This window comes from Rana temporaria, chromosome 2, assembly GCF_905171775.1.
Source record: "Rana temporaria chromosome 2, aRanTem1.1, whole genome shotgun sequence".
NCBI classification, from domain to species: Eukaryota; Metazoa; Chordata; class Amphibia; order Anura; family Ranidae; genus Rana; species Rana temporaria.
In genome coordinates this window covers 42,453,778-42,477,413 of record NC_053490.1, presented here as the reverse complement: position 1 = coordinate 42,477,413, position 23,636 = coordinate 42,453,778, and positions in this window count along the sequence as shown.

The window sequence follows — 23,636 nt, the reverse complement described above, 5'->3', positions numbered from 1 at the left end:
TTTTGTTGCATACACACGGTCACAAAAAATTCTGACCGTCAAGAATGCGGTGACGTACTGTACAACACTACGGCGAGCCGAGAAAAATGAAGTTCAATGATTCCGAGAATGCGTCAAATTGATTCCAAGCATGCGTGCTTTTTTGCGCGTCGGAATTGCATACAGATGATCGGAATATCCGACAAGAACTTTACCCGTCGGAAAATTTGAGAACCAGCTCTCAAATTTTTGTTGTCAGAAATTCTGACAGAAAAAGACCAATGGGGCCTACACACGGTCGGAATTTCCGACCTAAAGCTCACATCGAACTTTTCTTGTCGGAAATTCCAACTGTTTGTACGTGGCATTACAATAAGGTCAGTAGAAGGTGTTCTTTTGCCATTTTATGGGCAGCATGGTGGCTAAGTGGTTAGCCAATCATAGCACTACCTGTATGTTCTCCATGTGCGGGTTTCCTTTGGGTACTCCAGTTTCCCCCCACACTCCGAAAACATGCTGGTAGGCTAATTGGCTTTTGTCTAAATTGGTCCTAGTATGTATGAATGTGAGTTAGAGATCTTAGATTGTAAACTCATTGAGGGCAGGGACTGATGTGAATGTGAACATATACACTATGGCCTTGTACTCACGAGCAGACATGTCCGATGAAACCGGTCCGCGGTCCACTAAACTGATATTCTACACTGACAATAGAATCAGAATAGCACACTAGGGCCCGGATTCAGAAAGATTGCCGTAAGTTTAGGCGGGCGTAGTGTATCTCATATATGCTACTCCACCGTAACTTTGAGAGGCAAGTCCTGTATTCAGAAAGAACTTGCTCCCAAAGTTACGGCGGCGTAGCGTATATGGGCCGGCATAAGCGCGCCTAATTCAAAATAGGCTGGTAGGGGGCGTGTTGTATGCTAAACAGTCGTGACCCCACGTAATTTACGCATGCGCCATCCGTGAAAGTATCCCAGTGCGCATATGACACAGTGACAGCCATGACTAAGCACTGACGCCAGTGCGAAACGTTGGCCATACTGATTTTTGTGGGCTTGCAGTGACTGTATGCACAGTTGAAAATAAAGACATCTCTTTTAAAGAAAAATTTTGGAGTGCGGCTGTCCAGCTTTTGTTCTTTTGTTTTTTGCCATGCCAGTGCGCATGCTCCAAATTACGCAGCAAATAGTCATTGCTTTAGACGTGAATGTAACTTACGCACAGCCCTATTCGCGTACGACTTACGCAAACAACGTAAACGACGCAAAATTCGACGCTGACCCGACGTCCATACCTAACATTGGCTACGCCTCATAGAGCAGGGGTAACTATACGCCGAAAAAAGCCTTATGTAAACGACGTAAAAAAATTCGCCGGGCGCACGTACGTTTCTGAATCAATGTATCTAGCTCATTACCATATTCAACGCGTAAATCTACGGAAGTGCCAACTAGCGCCCAGCGTAAATATGCAACTAAGATACAACAGCGTAAGAGACTTACGCCGCTCGTATCTAGGCAACTGTGAGGCGTATCTGATTCTTTGAATATCTGAAGATACGCCGTGGTAACTTCTTTCTGAATCCGGGCCTAACTGTTTAATAGCACTGAACAGAGCCCTGTTCTATCACTCTGCCCACCAATATCGCACTGAAAATGGCCGCTATTGAAAAAATGCTATAGCGTGGGGCGGGACTAACTGCAATCAGCCATAATTGGACAGAATCATCATGACAGCATCCAATAATGGCTCTGACAGTGCTCTGTGCCCTGATTGAACAAAGCTTTCATTGCTTCAGCCAATCAGGGTTTTCAATGCACTGTGGTCATTCGGCGGACCTAACAAACAGTTGAACGCCCTGATATTTGGTTGTTCGGCAAACGCACAAACAGCCAATGCTCAGCCTGAATTCATGCTTGGGCCGAACCGTTCGCCCATCTCTATAGGTGAGTGATCAGTGTAGATGAGATCCCTTAAATTGGTGGTCAATGGAAAAGTTACACCTAAAAATGGAGGTGTGTATAGAGATGACCGATTGGTGATCCATGCAGAAATGACCCTTTGCATGTAGACATCTTACATCGTAAGTAGAAGGATTCTTCTGTGCTCTACTCCAGGAACCCCTAGAAACCCCCTCGGGCATCCACAATACTCTGGTTGAGAAAAGTTGCTTTAGATGTCTCAAAAACCAGTAAACACCAACCTCTCTATCTACTTGCATATATGGTTATTAAAAAGGATTTCTAAACTCAAAAACAAACATTTATTATTTTGCAGCTTACCAGTCCTTAGATGTGTTGCTTGCTTTAATTTTATTTTTCAGGCTAAGAAGATGTTCAGCAAGTACAGAAAATACTTGCTTGTCAACACTTGAGAGCTGAACTCAAAGCATAATGATATTTCCCTCTGTAAACAACTAATCCCTCCACCCCCATGTAATGGAGATTGAAGAGAGAAAGGTGTTTTGAAGCTGAGTTCCACCCAAAAGTAGAACTTCCATGTATTGCTTTCTACCCCCCTCCGGTGTCAGATTTGGCACCTTTCAGGGGGGAGGGGGCAACGGGGACATGTTTTTGACAAGTCCCCTTCCCCACTTCCGGGAGAGCGGGCCGTGGCCTGCTCTCCCGGAAATTTAGCCCACTCCTTCCTCCGCCGCAGGGCCAAAAGGCTTCACTGCCTGGTTCCCCTACCTGGAATGGTAGCGGCTGCAACCGACAGTTGATCCAAAGATCACCTGGGGTCCCGCCATTGTGGGCTCCCTGGACAGGTAAGTGTCCATATAGTAAAAGTCAGCAGCTACAGTATTTGTAGCCACTTTCTGACAGTAAGTACGATATTTGAGGGATTTCCCAGGTAAAAACAAAGAAAAAAAAACCTGAACAAAAAAAATATTACAGCCATCTAATCGAAAGACTGGTAATATGCAATATATTACATGTTTACTTTAGGTTTAGTTACACTTTTTAGGTGAATATTGAACAAACAGCTAAGTGAGATATATTGTAGTTGTCTTACCTGCCAAAGGAGTTGTATTCCTGGTCGCACAGTCCTCATATTTACACAGCTTTGCTACAATGCACAGTCATGTGGGTGACTGGACTTTTCTTTGCTGCAGGTAAGCAACACAGCTAGATCACTTTTTACCCCAAGCCTGTGAATGGATATCAATGGACTAAAGGGGTAATCCACAAAAGGGATACGCCGGCGTATCTACTGATACGCCGTCGTATCCCTGTTTCTATCTATGGAACTGATCCACAGAATCAGTTTCACATAGATAGGGAGAAGATCCGACATGTGTAAGGGACTTACACTGTCGGATCTTAGGATGCAGTACCGCAGCCGCCGCTGGGGGCATTTCTCGTCGAAATGCCGCTTCGGGTATGCAAATTAGCACTTACGGAGATCCACAAAGCTTTTCAGCTTCGTTTTTTCTCCGTAAGTATTAGTTTGCCGTCGCAATATTAGGGCTGCTTTTACAAGGCCTAAACTGTTTACACCTTGTAAAAGTAGACCCTTCTATCCCGCGTCGCTGTCTTTTTTATTTTTATTTTTCGCCGCAACTCGTTTTTTTTTTTTTACGCCCGTCGCGATTCTCAAAACCCAGCGCAACGTAAAACTGCGCAAAGCACGTCGGGAAAATGACGTCGGGAGCATGCGCAGTACGTCCGGCGTGGGAGCGCGCCTAATTTAAATGGGACTCGCCCCATTAGATTAGGAACGCCTTGCGCCGGACGGATTTAAGTTACACCGCTCAAAATTTCTAGGTAAGTGCTTTGTGGATCGGGCACTTAGGTAGAGATTTTGCGGCGGTGTAACTTAAATGCCAAAAGTTACGTTGCGCCAGGTTTTTGAGGATTAGGCCCTAAAATTTAATCTCCCTGCTTTTTTCTGTTTGACAGCATGTTCCCTACCACCACAAATTAATGCATAATGCCGGAATCCCTCTCAGGCCTAGTGCATTTAGGGGACAACTCTGGTCCAATGCGATCAAAACATGTCTCTATGTGCTACCTTAGAGTGGATGTAAACCCTCACATATACCGTACAGCCTCAGAGGATACATAGAAATGAAACAACTCTCCCTACATAAGTTTTACATGTATATCTGCTTTATTATGTCTTCAGCTTTATATACTGTTTAGAAAGTGCACATCATGTTAGGAAATGTTATCTTCCTATTCAACATTGCAGTGAAGCCAAGACAGCTGATAGGAGGAAAGGCACACACCCCCTCTCCTCATAGGTAGAGACTTTCAGAGCTGTTTGTTGAATAGTTCAGGGATCTCTTAATATATTTATAGCAACTTCCCCAACAGAAAACTCAGGCTGCTTTTATCATATGTGACAGAGAGCTTGTCAGGAGTTATCAGGCTGATAACAGAAGAATGGAGCAGGAGACAGCTACGGGACATCGTACTTTGAAGAGAGATAACAAAACACTGCAGATATATGTGTCCAGCTCAAATTTCATGAATCGGGTTTGCATCCAACTCCAAATCACAAATGGCAGGCAGCCATTCATGTTCTAAACTTGTTTACACCCTCGTGACTTGAGGCTTACATAGAGCTGAGGACCCTCACCCCATTCCTATGTAACAGTGCCACTTGCCTGCTTGGCCAGTTACCAAGCTCTGGTGCCATCACATGAAGATAGGGGAGTCACGTGCGTCTAATATCTGGAGCTACGAGGGTTTTATTTTTGTATGTTTCCTGGTGGCAGAACAGTGAGGTAGTAAACTGATGGTAAACGTGTGGTGCTGATGGGCAGTCACCAAGGGCCCCTGTTTGAGACCAAATGTTTTAGTGCTCCCATGCCACTACTGGTCAAATAACTTATTCACTATGTAAGGATCTGCAGCGACTTATGGTGGAATCATAAATTAGAAAACAATTTAAATAGCCAGATCCAAGACCAACTTTTTGGCAACTCACAGATCACCTTTATCAAGGTGCAGCACTTTCAAAAAGGGAACCTGAATAGATCCACAATAATATAAGCACAATGAAAAAAGAAAAAAATATATATATATATATATATTTGTTTTTTCTTTTTTCATGTATATATATATATATATATATATATATATATATATATATATATATATATATATATATATATATATATATATATATATATATATATATATACTGTGGGGCAGATCCACATACATCTGCGTGGGCGCAGCGTATGTGAGATACGCTACGCCGCTGTAACTTACTTTTCTTTAAGGGCGTAAGGGCGCAGAATTCAAATTGGGCGGGTAGGGGGTGTGTTTCATTTAAATGAAGCACGTCCCCGCGCAGAACGAACTGCGCATGCCCCGTCCGTCAAAACTCCCAGGGTGCATTGCTCCAAATGACGTCGCAAAGACGTCATTGTTTACGTGAACGTAAATGGAGTCCAGCCCCATTCACGGACGACTTACGCAAACGACGTAAAATTTCCAAAATTATACGCGGGAACGACGGCCATACTTAACATTGAGTACGCCACCAGATAGCAGCTTTAACTATACGGTGGAAAAAGCCGAACGGAAACGACGTAAAAAAATGCGACGGCCACTCGTACGTTCATGGATCGTCGGAAATAGCTAATTTGCATACTCGACGTGGATTACGACGGGAACGCCACCTAGCGGACATCGAAAAATTGCATCTAAGATCCGAAGGCGTACGAAGACGTACGCCTGTCGGATCTAACCCAGATGCCATCGTATCTTGTTTTGAGGATTCAAAACAAAGATACGACGCAGGAATTTTGAAATTACGCCAGCGTATCAATAGTTAAGGCGATATATGTGAATCTAGCTACATATCACCAAAAGTATTGGGACGCATGCCTTTACACACACATGAACCTTAAAGCGGAGGTTCACCCTAAAACAATTATATACCATTCCAACCAGCATATTGCCGACATGTACAGTATGCTGTTTTTTTTTTCGCTGTACATACTGTTTTATCGTTATCTTTCTTTTCGGACTCCCGCAGGGAATAGGCGTTCCTATGAAGAGGCGTAGATGATTGACGTGCGGCTAAGGCGCGTCACTTGTTCCAAAAATAGCCGGACTAAGACTCGGCTATATACGGCGCCTGCGCAGTCAGCTCCTAGTCTGTGCGCAGGCGCCATATAGCGCCATATAGAGCCGAGTCCCAGTCCGGCTATTTTCGGAACGTGTGACGCGCCTTAGCCGCACATCAATCATCTACGCCTCTTTGTAGGAATGCCTATTCCCTGCGGGAGTCCGAAAAGAAAGATAACGATAAAACAGTATGTACAGCAAAAAAAAAAAAAAACAGCATACTGTACATGTCGGCAATATGCTGGTTGGAATGGTATATAATTGTTTTAGGGTGAACCTCCACTTTAAGGTTCATGTGTGTGTAAAGGCAGGCGTCCCAATACTTTTGGTGATATGTAGCTAGATTCACATATATTGCCTTAACTTTAAGGCGGCGTAGCTTAGCGTATTTACGCTACGCTGGCTTAAGTCAGAGAGGCAAGTACTGTATTCTCAAAGTACTTGCCTCCTAACTTCTGGCGGCGTAGCGTAAATGCGGCGGGCGCAAGCGCGCCTAATTCAAATTCGACTGAGGGGGGTGTGTTTTATGTTAATATGCTTTGACCCGACGTGATTGACGTTTTTCTTTTTTAACTGCGCATGCGCCGGGCACCTACATTTCCCAGTGTGCATTGCGGCTACGTCCGCCGCACGGGCCTATTGATTTCGACGTGGACGTAAACGACGTAAATCCCTATTCACGGACGACTTACGCAAACGACGTAAAAATTTCGAATTTCGACACGGGAACGGCGGCCATACTTAACATTACTATTCCATCTATTTGATGGAATAACTTTAGGCCTGTAATGCGTTACGTAAATGGCGTAAATGTACTGCGGCGGCCGGGCGTACGTTCGTGAATAGGCGTATCTACTGATTTACATATTCTACGCCGACCGCAATGGAAGCGCCACCTAGCGGCCAGCCTCAATATTGCAACCTCAGATAGGACGGCGCAAGCGGTCGTATCTTAGATTGGTTTAAGCGTATCTCTGTTTGAGAATACACTTAAACATAGGTCGGCGCAGATTCTGAGTTAGGTCGGCTTATCTACTGATACGCCGACCTAACTCTTACTGAATCTATCTAATAGTGTATATATTTAATTATCCGCTTACTAAAAATGCATTACAGCTTCTCTTTAAACCAAAGAAACTAGATATTGCTATCAAAAGAACAGTCTATAAACAGACATTTCTGAAGATCTTCTGCCAAACCTTATCAAACCCTCAATTTTTCTTCCAGGATTCTCAGAATTTGCAGGGCTTGAGCTGTGAAGGCATTTTTTATGCATGATGTGCAAAGTAAGTTAATCTCTTAAAAATTAGGGTTTGTTTCCTGCCATGATTTATTAATGTCAAAAACATGAAAATCATATTCATTTTGACAAATTCTCTCTAAGCATTTAAATTGTAACTGAAGGTTGCCACAACACCACTTTTGTGTACGGGACAATCTGTGCAGTAGCCAAACATTTTCTACTAATAATAGAGGTCCTTATCTTAAAGCGGGAGTTCACCCATTAAACAATTTTTTCAAACAATCCCCTTAGCTTCATGCTCGTTTTGTCTAGGGGAATCGGCTAGTTGTTTTAAAATATGAGCCGTACTTACCGTTTACGAGATGCATCTTCTCCGTCGCTTCCAGGTATGGGTCTTCGGGAGCGGGCGTTCCTTCTTGATTGACAGTCTTCTGAGAGGCTTCCGATGGTCGCATCCATCGCGTCACTAGTAGCCGAAAGAAGCCGAACGTCGAAGCGGCTCTATACTGCGCCTGCGCACCGACGTTCGGCTTCTTTCGGAAAATCGTGACGCGATGGATGCGACCGTCGGAAGCCTCTCGGAAGACTGTCAATCAAGAAGGAACTCCCAGTCCCGCAGCCCATACCCGGAAGCGGCGGAGAAGATGCATCTCGTAAACGGTAAGTACAGCTCATATTTTAAAACAACTAGCCGATTCCCCTAGACAAAACGAGCATGAAGCTAAGGGGAAAAAGTGTCATGTACGGGTGAACCTCCGCTTTAAAGGATGTAAATGTTACCCCCAAAGCTATTACCCTTTGTATCAATTGACCCCCCTATTTTAGATTGTAAGTTCTAATGAGCAGGACCCTCTGATTCCTTTACCAAATTGTAATGTCACTCTTGATTTTGTAAACCGCTGTGCAAACTGTTGGCGCTATATAAATCCTGTATATTAAAATTATTATTATTATATCTTGCCGCGTACACATGACCGTTATTCATGTCATGGGAATAAACTAAGTTTTTCTCGACGTGATTCCTCTCAAGCCTGCCTTGCATACACACGACCGTGAAAAGAAAATGCTTGAGCAAAGCGCGATGACGTAAAACACGTACGACGGCACTATAAAGGGGAATTTCCATTCGAATGGCGCCATCCTTTGGGCTGCTTTTGCTGATTTCTATTACCGCGTGTTAGTAAAAGTTTGGTGAGAGACGATTCGCGATTTTCAGTCTTCGTGCTTTTCAGTCTATTACAGCGTGACGAATGTGCTATCTCCATTACGGACGCTAGTTTACCAGAACAAGCGCACCTGTCTCATAACTTGCTTCTGAGCATGCGCATTTTTTCCCCCTAGTTAAAGCGTACACACGACTGTTTTTTCACAACGTGAAAAACAATGAGAAAAAATAGAGCAGGTTCTAAATTTTTAATGCCCGTTTTTCTCGTCGGAGCCTACACACGACCGTTTTTCGCGACCAATTTAAAAAATTGCATTTTTCTCGTCATGAAAAACGGTCGTGTGTGTAGGAGGTAATATTATTGGCTCTGCGGGACTCTTTTTTTTTTTTTTTTACCACGGGATGGTAGCAGCAAGTGCAATTTCCTTAGCTTGTGATTGACTTTGGGCTGCAGCACTCTGAGAGTCAAGGGAATCTGAGATTTACACATGCAGGTTCACTTTTCTACCAGCTACATATATGTTCCTTCAATTCACTTACATACATGCAGCTCCCTTTGTCAGCTTACAATGAAGAGCAACCACCCCCCTGTGTAAATTATAAGGTGCAACTTGAAGCTCATATCTGGATGAGGATTCTCTTTTCATTCCTATGCAAAAGAGCTGGGAGCCTGGGCAGCCAAACACCAGGTGTTGTCACATGGAAGGAAAGGGAGCGAGTCATATCACGTGGCCACTCATTAAAATTAGAAGAAAATAAGTTTAACCCTAAACAATGTAGAGGGTTCTTTACTGTAAGAGGGGCAAGGATGTGAAATTCCCAAGCGGTGGTCTCAGCGGGGGGCATTGATGGTTTTAAGAAGCTATTAGATAAGCACCTGAATGACCACAACATACAGGAATATACAGTGTAATACTGATGTAGCGCTACCCCCGAAAGAGCCGCTGGTTGTTGTTGGGATCGGCATATTAAGTTACCTCAGTGTTGTCTAGGGGTGTATTTGATGAGTAGAGTAGTGAGCGAATGTCCAGTCAATGAATAAAGGTTTTCAAATGCTTTATTTCCAGGCCCAACACGGCCAACATCAACATCAAATAGGGAGAAAAGGTTGATGATAGCGAGAGAGAACTTTGCAGTATCAGGCCTGGATATGGACCGAGCAATCCTGCTCTCAGTAGTATCAATTGCAATCCGTCGCCACTCTAGCCAGAGTGGGTGAAGTGCCCCCGGACAGACTCCTGCCACGAGCCTGGCAGCCGAAGTGTCACTTTAGGTTTCTGGGAGGAACAGGCCTCTGCCACAGGTCAATTACTTGAATGAGCTAAATGAACAGATTGAGATTGAGCGAATCCTCCCAGTAGATTAAAGGGGTTGTAAAGACAAAAATATTACCCTCTTAAATTAAAGTCTGACAGTAGCTGATGAAGTAAAAAGTAATGTTTTGCATTATGACTAGTTTGATACCTGTTGAAATCGAGCTGTTTTATTCACCTCCATCACTCCGGAATCATTGTTCTCACTGACTTCCTGGTTTGCGGTGCACATTCATTCTTGCTACATCACGGCCTGATGGGAACTACAGTTCCCATTAGGCATAGCCTCCATGCCTGTGAGGGATAAGAGAGCATCTTCACGCAGGACTGTAGCCATAGGGAGGGGGTGAGCACATTCTGCTTTCCACCATGCAAAAAGGCTCAGATGCTGGTGGAAAGCAAGAAGAGGAGAGACAGGAAATGGCATTTTCAAACCTGGATTACTGTATTTTGGAGGTCAAAAGGAAAAACGAGGTAAGTGATATTTAAATGCTCTAGCTTACAGCAATCGATTGATCTAATAAAAAACGAACCTTTAGTGTTCCTTTAAGCATAGGTCACCGGATGACAGCAATAGTGTACCTGTCAACATTCCGGTCACCAGTTCCCAGATGGTTCGTTCAAGCCCTGTCGGACAAGCTGCCCTCGGGTTCTCCTCAAGCCGACCCCCCATCGAACGGCATCCTGCCTGGGATCTCCTCAACAGAATTGGGAACCCAGTAAGTCACTGGGGCCCCACTCAGGAACATGGAACTCCGCGTGAACTGCGACCCCGTCCGTTGAATGCGCACACCCTGAGGGTGGGTGCCGCACCTGAAACCTGGAACCCGCGAAAGACCTAGAAAAATGGCGTCTGCCACAGATATACTCTCCCCCAGCATGCTCCGCAAGGGAAAACTCCTCTAATTGGCTGCTGGGGAAAAGCAGCTCTGCCAGAACCCCTCTAGCGCCACCTGTCACCCAGGGGTGGTGACGACACCCCTGGAGCGCAGACTGACCTACAGGACAGTTCAGGAGTGACAGCAGCCCAAAATTTAGCAAATTGTGAATGGGAGCAAAATAACTCTCCCATTCCCCACTAACTTTAGCGTAGTGCCCATACTGAAAGTAAGGGGGCGCTACACTGACATATAATCACACACATAGGTTGTACTTGATGGACTTGTGTCTTTTTTCGAACTCACCTACTATGTAACTATATGTAACGTGCTTCCCATACCTAGATGTACTATGTATGTCACTTTGCTCCTGGTGGCCAAACGGAAGGTGACAAGGTGCTGTTGTTGGGGCCACTAATAAAGCCATACAATGGCAAAGCTTACTGTTGGTCATAGGTGTGCACAGCCTATTACATTAGGGTGTGCACCACAAAGCTCAAACACACATGCATATATATATATATATATATATATATGGCAGTAGGGTAATGGACAGTGTCAGTAGAACAGTGGATGGTGTCAGTATGCAGGGACTGTTGTCAGTAGTTTCTTTTTATTATTTTTTTTATTATTACTTTACATTTTTTTTTATTTTATTATTGTTGCAATATTTTTTTTACAATCATTTGTTATTATTATCTTTTTTTTTTTTTTACAATTTTTTCAGAGCACTGTTGGGGGGCTTTTGTGAGATATCAGGGGCCTAAACAGACCCCTGATATCTCACTTTTGAGACAAAGAAAGGGGCTGAGGACAGAGATTCCCGAGTCCCTTTCTCTGCAGCCAAGCAGCAGGGGGAATCTGTGCAGCACAGGGTGATTAGGGTGTGCCAGGCGTGCCCAGGCACGCCTATGCTGTTGGTTTACCTTAGGCACAGGATGGAAAGTTCCTATTGGCTAATGGGAGCAGAAATAGCCAGCTGCAAAATTTATAAGACATGCAGATGTATATGGGTGTTACGCAGAGCGACCCTATAAACTGTGTTATTTTCTTTCCTTCCCTAAAATTGCAATAAGAATATTTTACATCGTTAGTTGAGATATGAATAGTGTTTAGCTGAGATTTTCTTTAACTTGCCCCATGACAGATCTAATCCATTCATATGGAGTTCTATAGAATTCCTTCTTATTTCCAAACTGACTTCACAGCCTATCAATGACTTGAGTCTCCTGCCACAGTTTACCAAGCCTTTTCTCATTCCACACGAGTTGTAAGCTGCGGATCCTTCTGAAAAGCTATCACAGGTTTTTCATGAGATCATTATTTCGTTTCTCCGGTCAGATGGGAATGCTGTTGGTATTAGGTGGAACCCTGAGAGACTAATTTTTCTGTGTTTCAGAAGAAACCATCACTCAATGTACCAGTTAAAATGCAGCCGAGATTCTAAGCTTCCATTTTAATTGCAATTTGATCCCCATGAACGGGCCGTAAAGAATGGATCAGCTTAGTAATATTTTATTTATATGCAGGTCTCAGATGAACAGCTTAGCCCTGCTAAAGCTATCTTGCTATGTTAACAAGCATTTTATAGACTAGGTTCTGTTTGTGTGTGCATTTTTTTCTCTTAGTATAGTAAATTCGAAAAACAAATATAGAATTAACTGTAGTATATTAAACTCTTTTCTGTATTTGCCAAAGTCTTATGCTAATCTTAGTGTTTAGTCCACATAATATATAAACTTTTAACAGAAAATGATAAAATGGATAATATACAGTAGGTATCAAAGTGAAAAGCTATTTACATGTATCTCTTGCTTAAAAATAAAAGCTGTGCCCCCAATGGGCCCCCTATGCCCTGGAGTCTCACAGGCAGCATGTTATTTATTTATTTATTAATTGATTAAAGCAGGGGTTGACAAATTTGCTTGGAATCTAGGAGCCAGCTAAAAAAGTTAGGAGCCAGAAAACGCACCCCGTCCCGACGAGCTTGCGCGCAGAAGCGAACACATACGTGAGCAGCGCCCGCATATGTAAACGGTGTTCAAACCACACATGTGAGGTATCGCCGCGATTGGTAGAGCGAGATCAATAATTCTAGCCCTAGACCTCCTCTGTAACTCAAAACATGCAACCTGTAGATTTTTTTAAACGTTGCCTATGGAGATTTTAAAGGGTAAAAGTTTGTCGGTATTCCACGAGCGGACGCAATTTTGAAGTGTGACATGTTGGGTATGAATTTACTCGGCGTAAAATTATCTTTCATAATATTACAAAAAATGGGGATAACTTTACTGTTGTCTTATTTTTTAATTAAAAAAAGTGTAATTTTTTCCCAAAAAAGTGCGCTTGTAAGATCGCTGCGCAAATACGGCGTGACAGAAAGTATTGCAACGATCGCCATTTTATTCTCTAGTGTGTTAGGATAAAAAATATATATAATGTTTGGGGGTTCTAATTAGAGGGAAGAAGATGGCAGTGAAAATAGTGAAAAATTACATTAGAATTGCTGTTTAACTTGTAATGCTTAACTTGTAATACCAACGGCCACCACCAGATGGCGCCAGCTCACATCTGGTGGTAATAACTTGTAATACCAACGGCTCACCACCAGATGGCGCCAGCTCCTTCCAAGGCAAGTCGCCAGGACACTATTTCTAACCTGGCGCCCGGGATTTGTCGATCCCTGGATTAAAGTGATTGTAAAGTCTCAAGGTTTTTCACCTTAAAGCGGGGGTTCACCCTAAAAAAAAATTCTAACAGTACATTGAGCTCACTTCCGACATTGACAGTATGCTGATCTTTTTTTTTTGTTGCCGTACATACTGTTGTATCGTTATTTTCCCCCGGCTTCCGGGTAGTGAATCCCGCGGGAGTGGGCGTTCCTATGCACAGGCTAAGTGATTGACGTATGACAAAAGCTTCCCCCCTGCGCATACGGGCGCGTCACGAGTTGCCGAAAGAAGCCGAACGTCGGTGCGCAGGCGCCGTATAGCGCCGTATAGAGCCGATTCCCAAGTCGGCTTCTTTCGGCAACTCGTGACGTGGCCGTATGCGCCGGGGGGAAGCTTTTGTCATACGTCAATCACTTAGCCTGTGCATAGGAACGCCCACTTCCGCGGGATTCACTACCAGGAAGCCGGGGGGAAAATAACGATACAACGGTATGTACGGCAACAAAAAAAAAAGATCAGCATACTGTCAATGTCGGAAGTGAGCTCAATGTAATGTTAGAATTTTTTTTAGGGTGAACCCCCGCTTTAATGCATTCTATGCATTAAGGTGAAAAACCTTCTTTGCTGCAGTTTCCCCCCAGATCCGATTCAACGATGTGCACAAGCCCAGCGGTTCCATCCGCTGTCTCTCTCCTCATGGGACAGAGTGATAGCACTGGCTCCTGCTGCTGTCAATCAAATAGGAACGGATCCCAGTGTTAATTTCGCTCAAGAAAACGTTTTTGTCAAAGTTTTAGTCAGCAGCATTCTTATGCCGCGTACACACGGTAGGAATTTCCAACAACAAATGTTCCATGTAAGGTTGTTGTAGGAAAATCCGACCTTGTGTATGCCCCATCTGACATTTGCTGTCGGAATTTCCGACAACAAAAATTTGAGAGCTGGTTGTCAATTTTTCCGACAACAAAAGTTCTTGTCAGAAATACCGATAGTCTGTATGCGATTCCGACGCACAAAAATCCTACGCATGCTCGGAATCATTGAACTTCAGTTTTCTCGACTCGTCGTAGTGTTGTACATCACCGCGCTCTTGACATTTGGAATTTCCGACAACATTTGTGTGACCGTGTGTATGCAAGACAAGTTTGAGCTAACAATCCGTCAGGAAAAAATCCACGGTTTTGTTGTCGGAATTTCCGATCGTGTGTACGCGGCATTACAGTGCAGAAAACAAAACGAAAAGTATCACATTTTTGTCCACTGACGAAAACTATGATGAAAATCATTTTTGTTAACGGACTAAACGGATGAAAATGGGAAGAAGGAACGTTTACCCTTGTGAACTAACTTCCGGGTTTCACGGAGGTCCGCCTGCTTCCGCTCCCAGCAAGCAAGTGACTGTGTGCACCGTCGATGACTGCCAGAGACCAAAGATGCACTGTGCGTTACAGCCAGGCCGCCCGAGTCCCTACGAGGCTGTCCCACTCCTGAGTCACAAGACAAAGATGGTACAGAGGATGACAAGATGTCAGAGTTTGCGGCATGGTACAGGAGATGTTAAGATGTCAGAAGCTGTGGGCATGGTACAGGCAGGGCCGTCTTAATAGGATCATGGGCCCCTGGGCAAAGTTATGCTCTGGGGCCCCTACAATGATATCAGTGCAGGTAAACAGACATCAAGTAGGTAGGAGGCAGACTGCCTCCCCTGTGTATCTATCACTCTCAGTGCCATCATGCGGCCCCCAATTTTGGGGCAGCGTGGGCTCAAGGACCAGCTGCTTTGGGGAAAGGGCATGGGCCCCCCATGCAGCTGGGGCCCTAGGACAGTGCCCAGGTGTGCCCTCTCATTAAGACAGCCCTGGGTACAGGGGATGTCAAGATGTCAGAGGCTGTGGGCATGGTACAGGAGATGTCAGAGGCTGTGGGCATGGTACAGAGGATGTCAAGATGTCAGACGCTGCGGGCATGGTACAGGAGATGTCAAGATTTCAGAGGCTGTGGGCATGGTACAGGAGATGTCAGAGGCTGTGGGCATGGTACAGGGGATGTCAGAGACTGCAGGCATGGTACTCTGTAGGAGTATATTTGATTCCACGTTCACCCCAACCCCTACACATCAACTCACAAAGCACTTGCTCCGTAAGTTACAGCGGCGTAGTGTAAATGGGCTGGCGTAAGCCCGCCTAATTCAAAGTAGGCAAGTAGTGGGTAGTGTTGCATTAAAATGAATCGTGACCCCATGTAAATGAAGTGCGCATGCTCAGAATCACGTCGAATTTACTCCCTAAGATACGCCAGCTCAATGCCTACGACGTGATCTAGGTAATTTACATATTCAACGTGTAAATCAATGGAAGCGCCCCTAGCGGCCAGCATAAATATGCGCCCAAGATACGACGACGTAGGAGACTTACGTCGGTCGGATGGAGCCGAAATTCAGGCGTATCTCCTTTGCAGAATCAATCGGCGCATCCGTTGACTTACGCGGTGTATCATTAGATACGTCGGCGTAAGTCTTTGTGAATCCGGGCCTATATTGTCAAAAGTATATAAACTCGCTCATCCATGTCTTTATGGTGTGCAGTCATGTTGGAACAAAAAGGGGTCACCCCCAAACTGTTCCCACAAAGTTTGGAGCATAAAAATGTCCAAAATGTCTTGGTATGCTGACGCCTTAAGAGTTTGCTTCACTGGAACTAAGGGGCCAAGCCCAACACCTGAATAACAACCCCACATCATAATCCCGTCCCACCAAATGATTTGGAGCAGTGTACAAAGCAAGACATGGATGAGTGAGTTTCTGGTGGAGGAACATGACTGGTCTGCCCTCAACCCAATAGAACACCTTTGGATAAATTAGAACGGAGACTGTGAGCCAGGCGTTCACGTCCAACATCAGTGCCTGACCTCACAAATGTGCTTCTGGAAGAATGGTCAAACATTCCCATAGACACTCCTAAACCTTGTGAACGGCCTTCCCAGAAGAGTTGAAGCTGTTATAGCTGCAAAGGGTGGGCCAACTCAATATTAAATCCTACAGACTAAGACTGGGATGTCATTAAAGTTCATGTGCGTGTAAAGGCAAGTGTCCCAATACTTTTGGCAATATAGTGTATTTTAAACAGGCAGCAGTCTGTACAGATAGGGGGCTGCATATGAAAAAATAGCCTTTGGCAGCACTTCAGTGGAATCTGGCATTTCTCCTAAGATCTCTCTAACTTCTTTCTGCTGTGCTTGCGCCAGAACTTGTCTGCCCCTACCATTACCACATTGGTCACCAGCCTAAGCCTCTGCGGAGAATACTGCTATGAACAGCGGTCAGGACGATGACATCTTATGCTGCTTCCTGGCACCCAGCACTCGTAAAACGACCAACCTGGTGATTAATGTAAAACACGGCAACACAAATATCAGTCTATAAATTTAGCTGCTAACATATTCTGCAGTTTTTGCAATTTACCGGCTAAGCAGCGTGAATTTTATGCTGTAAAAACAGTGAAGTCATGTGTTTTACTTCACCGCTCTCCTAAACTTTAACTTGTATCAGCAAATTTAAGGACAAATGTGACCAGCTAATGAACTAGGAGTCCCAGATAAATATGATTTACTGTAAATCCAGATCGCATCAGTGCCTGCAGGCTCAGTATATGACAGATAGAAAGAATTTAAAGAGGAATTATAATTTTATACAGTACATATTAGGAGTTATGCCGCGTACACACGGTCGTTTTTCGTCATGAAAAAAAACGTCATTTTTCAGCATGTCCAAAAAACGACGTTTTTCCAACTTCATCATTAAAAATGACGTTGCCCACACACCATCGTTTTAGAAAAATGATGAACAAAGCGCAGTGACGTACAACACGTATGACGGCACTCTAAAGGGGAAGTTCTATTCGCCTTGGGGCTGCTTTTAGCTGATTCCGTCTTAGTAAAAGACGATTTGCGCTTTTTTGTCTGTTACAGTGTGATGAATGTGCTTACTCCATTATGAACGGTAGTTTTACCTGAACGAGCGCTCCCGTCTCATAACTTGCTTCTGGGCATGCGCAGATTTAAAACGTTGTTTTTGCCCACACACGATCATTTTTTAAAAACCCGAAAAACGAAATTTTTTAAAATGACGTTAAAAAATGCAGCATGTTAGATTTTTTTTTTGTCGTTTTTCAGAAGCCGAAAAACTATGTGAAGCCCACACACTATCATTTTAAATGACGTTTTTAAAAACGAAAAATGATCGTGTGTACGCGGCATTAGGATTGAAATGTTTGATGGGAACGATGATATTGGAACTTATATTGTGACATACTGTACATAAGACTTGGATGTCAGATTTGATATGCATTTACCATGCTTGTTGTATTACATTTTTATTACTATATTACAAATGTGCATATTCTTGCTCTAGTGGCTGTATGTACAATATATATACTGTATATATAGGGCATGGCTACTAAACAGTTAATGAGTTATCACAGGGTTCTTTAAACGTTTTAAACAGTGGGCCAGTGTACTGTCCTTCAGACTCTATGGGGGCTGGAATGTGGCCAGTCAGAGTAAAAAATGCCCCAGTGCCAGTAATGCCGCGTACACGCGACCGTTTTTCGGGTTGTAAAAAATTACATTTTTCAGGCTTTAGAAAAAACAACGTTTTTTTCAACCCGATCATTACCTACACACGATCGTGAAAAAAAAATGCTCTAGCAAAGCGTGGTGACGTACAACGGCACTATAAAGGGGAAGTTCCATTCGGATGACGCCACCCTTTGGGGTGCTTTAGCTGATTTTGTGTTAGTAAAAGATGATTTGCGCTTTTCTGTCTGCTACAGCATGATGAATGTGCTTACTCCATTACGAACGGTAGTTTTACCAGAACGAGCGCTCCTCATAACTTGCTTCTGAGCTCGGCAAAATTCTTGAGGAAAATATGCTGCCCTCTGCCAGAAAGTTGTCAACGGGAAAAAGGTTTATCATATAGCATGACAATGATCCAAAGCACACAGCAAAACTGACCACACAGTGGTTGAAGAAGAAAAAGGTGGCTGTCCTTGCGTGGCCTAGTCAGAGCCCAGACTTAGACCCCAATGAAAATCTGTGGAATGACACAAACGGTCACCATCAAATTTAACTGAACTTGAGCAGTTCTGCAAAGAAGAGTGGGCAAATATTGCAAAGTCTAGATTTTCAAAGTTAGTAGAGTCACGTCCCAACAGACTACAGGCTGTAATTAAAGCAAAAGGTGGTTCAACAAAAAACTGACACAAGGGGTGATCCTTTTTCCAACTCTGTGATTCTGTTTTTGAATTTTTTAAAATTTTTACTGACATTTTGGTGTCACCTGGATGTTATAAGTTGCACTGAGTAAATACAGCTGGATAAAACAAAAACGGTGTCTGTCTTCATTTCAGGCTGCAGGGCAACAAAATATGATTATTTTAAGGGGGGGGGGGGGGGCGATACTTTTCTATACCCATTGTGGCCCGGATTCAGAAACATCTGCCTATCTTTAGGCGGGCGTAGTGAATCTCATATACGCTACGCCGCCGTAACTTTGAGAGGCAAGTCCTGTATTCAGAAAGAACTTGCGTCTAAAGTTACGGCGGCGTAGCGTATATTGGCCGGCATAAGCCCGCGTAATTCAAAATAGGCTAGTAGGGGGCGTGTTGTATGCTAATTAGCCGTGACTACACGTAATTGACGTTCTTAACGAACGGCGCATGCGCCGTCCATGAAAATATCCCAGTGCGCATGCTTCAAATTACGCCGCAAATAGTCAATGCTTTAGACGTGAACGTAACTTCCGCACAGCCCTATTCGCGTATGACTTACGCAAACGACGTAAACAACGCAAAATTCGACACTGGCCCGACGTCCATACCTAACATTGGCTACGCCTCATAGAGCAGGGGTAACTATACGGCGAAAAAAGCCTTACGTAAATGACGGAAAAAAATACGCTGGGCGCATGTATGTTTCTGAATTGGCGTATCTAGCTCATTACTATATTCGACGCGTAAATCTACGGAAGCGCCACCTAGCGGCCAGCGTAAATATGCAACTAAGATACGACGGCGTAAGAGACTTACGCCGCTCGTATCTAGGCAACTGTGAGGCGTATCTGATTCTATGAATCAGGCGCAGAGTTGCGACGGCCCACATTCGGAGTTACGACGGCGTATCTGGAGATACGCCGTCATTACTTTTTTCTGAATCCGGGCCGGTATGTTTAATGAATGGCTTGGACAGTGGGTAATTGGGAGAACCAAAAAATGGTCTTGTTCCGAAGCCTCTTGGTGATTATTTCAGTCACTGACTGCAGAGTAACCCCAATCTATGACATGGGTGGTTACACACGCTAAGATTTACATCACCCTGCTACTAAATACAGTTTAATTATGATCATCATACATATGAATCTGTGAGGATTTATAAAAAAAAGTAGGTCAAGTGAAAGACATATTCTCCTCTCCTCTTCAAAACCCTTTGAATCAAATTCAAACAATGTCGCTATTTAATTCAAGTCGAGAAACAATAAAACATGATACTTTGGGGATTTTTCTTCATTTAGGCGAAACTCTTCTACCTGATGAGAAAAACATCAGTGTTTCACTTCAATGACTTGTTTGAGGATTTCATTTTAAGACGCAACAGGGACCACTTTGTTTGGGTCTTACAATATGCCATGGGTACACAGGGAATAGGCCAAGAAGCGCCAACCATTGCAAAGGCATGTAATAGTTTCATTAGTCACAGCATGCCGTGCTTTTATAGGGGACTTATATTGATTATATTATTAGTCAAAATTTAATGTAACATTCCTTTCAAAGATCTGAACACAGATTTTTATGACTGTTAAAGGGAAAACGCAAAGTGGTTCTGTTTTTTTTTCCCAGTAAAACGAAATACTATACAATACTTGAAAGGCTCTAAAGTAACTTTAGCTAAACATGCTAGAATGTGGCAGAAACACACAAAGACAAACTGTAAATATACAGTAGATGAGATGTACACACTTATATGACCAATTCAGTCCTACTGTGTTTTATGACTGTATACAGTCATGGCTGAAATTGTTGGCACCCCAGACATTTTTCCAGAAAATCAAGTATTTCTCACAGAAACATATTGCAGTAACACATGTTTTGCTATACACATGTTTATGCCCTTTGTGTGTATTGGAACATAACAAAAAAAGGGAGGAAAAAAAGAAAATTGGACATAATGTCACACAAAACTCCAAAAATGGGCTGGTCAAAATTCTTGGCACCCTTAACTTAATATTTGGTTATACACCCTTTGGAAAAAATAACTGAAATCAGCTGCTCCCTCTAACCATCAATAAGCTCCTTACACCTCTCACCCTGGTTTTTGGGCCACTCTTCCTTTGCAAACTGCTTCAGGTCTCTCTTATTGGAAGGGCGCCTTTTCCCAACAGCAATTTTAAGATCCCCCTACAGGTGTTCAATGGGATTTAGATCTGGACTCATTGCTGGCCACTTTAGAACTCTCCAGCGCTTTGTTGCCATCCATTTCTGGGTGCTTTTTGATGTATGTTTGGGGTCATTGTCCTGCTGGAAGACCCAAGATCTCAGATGCAAACCCAGCTTTCTGACACTGGGCTCTACAGTGCGACCCAAAATCCTTTGGTAATCCTCAGATTTCATGATGCTTTGCACACATTCAAGGCACCCAGTGCCAGAGGCAGCAAAACAACTCCAAAACATCATTGAACCTCCACCATATTTCACTGTAGGTACTGTGTTCTTTTCTTTGTAGGCCTCATTCCGTTTTCGGTAAACAGCAGAATGATGTGCTTTACCAAAAAGCTCTATCCTGGTCTCATCTGTCCACAAGACGTTTTCCCAGAAGGATTTTGGCTTACTCAAGTACATTTTGGAAAACTGTAGTCTTGCTTTCTTATGTCTCTGTATCAGAAGTGGGGTCCTCCTGGGTCTCCTGCCATAGCGTTTCATTTCATTTAAATGTCGACAGATAGTTTGCGCTGACACTGATGCTCCCTGAGCCTGCGGGACAGCTTGAATTTCTTTGGAACTTGTTTGGGGCTGCTTATCCACCATCCAGACTATCCTGCGTTGCAACCTTTCATCAAAAGAAAGCTCTATTTGTGGGGGAAAAATTATAAAAATGTCATTTGGGTACAGCGTTGCATGACCGCATAATTGTCATTCAAAGTGTGACAGCGCTGAAAGCTGAAAAATGACTTGGGCAGGAAGGGGGTGAAAGTGCCCGGTATTGAGGTGGTTAAGAAGACATACTTGAATATAATTTTGTTTTTGTAATGCAGGATTTACTGTCACTTTAATCCAGTGCTTGCAATGCATATTTTAGCAGTTGTTTTTACGATCATATGCAGTAGACCTGTTCATAGATTAAAGTAAATGCAGAGAATATTTTGCTCTCCAGCTTGTCAACTGTTTCGGGTGCTCATTTGGCTTTAAATATTTCATGGCATAATCCGCCCCTCCTAGGCGCTTTATCTTTAAACAGAATTATCTGGGGAGTTCTACCATGGATGGTGTACTTTGTTTCATTCCATTGATTTATTAATTTTCTTAGAATGATTTATTCACCACAGGATCCTATATAAGCCGCCGTGATTGCATCATGAAGTGCTCAGCGCAAGACCCGGGCCCTGCGTGGTTAAAAGGGAATAATTAGCTTTATGTCTTAAAACCTGACTGCATCTCAGCAGTTGGCATCTGTTGAAGTTGGCAAAAAATAATTCCCAGAGCCTGGCAGTTTCCTGCTGAATCAGCGTGGATAAAAGTGTGATTTAAATCTCCCGGAGTGCGTTGCAGAGGGAGGGCGAGAAAACATCTCACCGGTACCATACGCTCTTCCAAAGCCTTTTCATGTGTGCGCCCCTACATTAAATTAAATTGTCGTTTTATAGTACATAAAGAGCTTAAAATTATTGGCATACAGTAAAACTTCCCTGATGATGGTGGCATGTTAAAAGAGTTAAAGCCAATCACTACGATCCTAAAAATGCTTTGTACAGGTTAATGCTATTTCAAAAGTCAATTTTAACATTTATAATAATGATTGAAACAAAAAATATATTATAATATATATATTATAATTTACTGTCATATATTAATTATTTATTACAATAACAATCATTTTAACATTTGCAGCTTTCATTATAACACCTGGTGATCCTGCCATGAAAGTGTTTGTTCAGGTACTTCCTGTTATGCCCTGTACACACGGTCGGAATTTCTGATGGAAAAAGTCCAATGGGAGCTTTTCATCGGATATTCCGACCGCGTGTATGCCCAATCAGACTTTTTCCATCCGAAATTCCGACCGACTTAGATAGAGAACATGTTCTCTATTTTTCTGATGGAAAAAACTTCTATTGGAAAATCTGTTTGTCTGTATGGAATTCCGACGCACTAAAAACCACGCATGCTCAGAATCTAGTCGACGCATGCTTGGAAGCATTGAACTTAATTTTTCTCGGCTCGTCGTAGTGTTGTACATCACCGCGTTCTTGACAGTCGGAATTTGGTGTGACCATGTGTATGCAAGACGGCTTGAGTGGAGTTCATTCGGAAAAAACATCCGAGTTTATTCTGATGGAAAAACCGGTCATGTGTACAGGGCATTATAGGTTGACAGTGATCTTTCCCGGTCTTTCATCTGTAATCCCATTCATTCCTATTGGCCCATCACTATGATATAGTGACCTTACTGGCCAATAGGAATGTGTGGAGGTTGGGACAGGTTATGCAAACTCCATTACAATGAAGACCTCCTATGCATGGGCAATGACAATAGATTCCTGCAGCAAGAATCAACAGATTCATGTGGCTTGGGTAACAGGGGTATGCAAACAGCAACAGCCACTCAGCCTATACCAGCTTTCTCCAAACTGTGTCCCAGGAGCCATATTTGCTTGCTTTTATCTGGCCCTTGGGGCACTTTTTTATTCACTGATGTCAATGAAGGGTACAGTTCCTCCTAAGGACACTAACGACAGGGCGCAATTCCTACCAATGACACCAATGATGGGGCACAAATCCTCCCAATGACACCAATGATTTGGCACAGTTTCTCACAATGACACCAATCTTGGGGAACAATTTCTCCCAAAGACACAACTGCTGGGGTCCAATTTCTACCAATGACATCAATGATGGGGCATAATTTCTCCCAATGACACCAATATTGGGGCACAATTTCTTCCAAAGACACCAATGATGGGGTGCAATTCCTGCAAATGACATCAATAATAGAGCACAATTCCTCCCAATGACACCAACGAACA